Below are 1,948 nucleotides of genomic sequence, written 5' to 3' on the forward strand. Positions count from 1 at the left end.
TGTTTTATTGTTTTATACTGGCTTTATTACCATTGCAGAGAACTCGGAGGCTTAATTTAAAAGTTTAGACATTCACTGCAAACCAAATAAGCAAAAATAATTTTAACACAGGCAGTGAGTGCTTTTGTAAATTAAAGCCAGTGATATTTTTGATTCCGGTGTCATTCATATTAACATGTATGTAAATTGTTTAGCTACACAGGTTTCAGGAATAGTTGATTCTGATTATACACTATTTTAGCTGTGCTAGTTTCATGTCTTTTTTTTTATTAGTCTTTTTTCCCTCATAATTTTATCATATTTTTTAAATTAATATTAACTCCATATATTTGAAGTAAGTCTCTAATGCTCACCAAGGCTGCATTTATTTGACAAAAAATACAGCAGAAGCAGTAATATTGTGAAATAGTATTGCAATTTAATATTTTAAAATATAATTTATTTCAGTGATGGCAAAGGTGAAATTCTAGCAGCATTACTCCAGTCTTCAGTGTCACACGATTCTTCAGAAATCATTCTAATATGCTGATTTGGTGGTCAAGAAACATTTATTGTTATTAATATTAAAAACAGTTGTGCTGCTTGTTTTATTTATTTAATTTCAGGAAGCTTTCAGGAAACTCCGATTCAAACAAACAGATGAAAAGAAATTTCAGAAGAACAACATATATTTGAAATATACATATTTTTTTAATAATGTAAAAGTAATTACTGTCATGTTTGATTAGTGGCATCCTTATTAAATAAGTATTTAAATAATAAAAAGTCTGAATGACTCATAAATGGAGGACCACATTGGGCAGCAGTTTAAAAAAACTGGGTTGTTTTTCAGGGGTGTTGTGGTTTCACCACCAGATTTTGTGGTAAATATTTGGAGCCGTTCCTCAGTCTAAGCAGTGTGAGCTCCTTACCCAGACTCTGTGAGCTCATGCGAAGACGCACTGTTTCCCACATTGGGAAAGTCAAGTTCTTCTCTGTGTATGTTTGAGCATGTGTGCAGTCTGCTAGACATATGTTTACAGCTGTGACTTTGTGACTCATGATTACTAGGGCAATGTAAACAAATCATGCAGTGACATACGGTAAGGCTCATTACCAGGACTTTTGTTCCATTACACTAGAGGTATCAGCCATTTCGCCTGCATTTTTATTCTCGTAGAGGCCTGAACGCTTGTGAATCTGGGCTGCTCTTCTGGTGGTCTGCTTCAGTCCATCGAGCAGCTTTCTCTAGTGGTGTGATGTCTAATTGAGCAAACTGTGATCACATTGTGTGCTACACTCTTAAAAATAAAGGTGCTTCAAAAGGTTCTTCAAGCGAGGCCATAGAAGAACCATTTTTGGTTCCACAGGGAACCATTCAGTCAAAGGTTATTTAAAGAACCATCTCTTTCTTACCTTTTTATAATCTGAAGAACCTTTCGCCACAAAGAACCTTTTGTGAAACCGAAAGGTTCTTCAGATGTTAAAGGTACTTTATGGAACCATTTAGACAAAAAGGTTCTTCTATGGCATCGTGAAGCACCTTTATTTTTAAGAGTGTAGAAGCAGGAGAAGTGTGTGTGTGTGTGTCTGGGTTTAAGTTATTGGTCCCGCAGTGAGGTGGTCTCTGTTCCACTGGGCTTTGTGTAAACTGACTGTTGGTTCAACACACAGCCTACCGTGGCTTTCACCAGGAAGTCTTATCTGGCAGGTTTTGCCACCAATTCCTGTCCTGCAGACTTTTCCATGATATAAAAGAGGCTGATCCAGCCTTAAGTGCCAGTGGTGTGATGGGATTTTGTAGCGGACGTTGGCCTGTAAAGTGATTGGCTGGATTTTAAATAGAGGACATACTGAAGATTTTTTTTTTATTGCTCTGAGGTTGTGCTTTCATGGCAAATCTAAGAAAATTATGAAACATTTGTGAGATCTCTTCTAAAACTCTGGTGGAGACGGATATTGTTAGATT

The 1,948-nt window shown here is 36.4% G+C and overlaps 1 protein-coding gene across 1 annotated transcript in view; it reads left to right on the forward strand.

Annotated features, from left to right (window-relative positions):
* The window catches only part of LOC107562792 (protein-methionine sulfoxide oxidase MICAL2-like), a gene marked incomplete at its 3' end in the record, with an annotated part of 39,440 nt that overhangs the window by 18,882 nt on the left and 18,610 nt on the right, over positions 1 to 1,948 (forward strand). The window lies entirely within an intron of this gene.

The sequence above is a fragment of the Sinocyclocheilus grahami genome, unplaced genomic scaffold (assembly GCF_001515645.1).
Source record: "Sinocyclocheilus grahami isolate Dianchi unplaced genomic scaffold, SAMN03320097.WGS_v1.1 scaffold840.1, whole genome shotgun sequence".
NCBI classification, from domain to species: domain Eukaryota; kingdom Metazoa; phylum Chordata; class Actinopteri; order Cypriniformes; family Cyprinidae; genus Sinocyclocheilus; species Sinocyclocheilus grahami.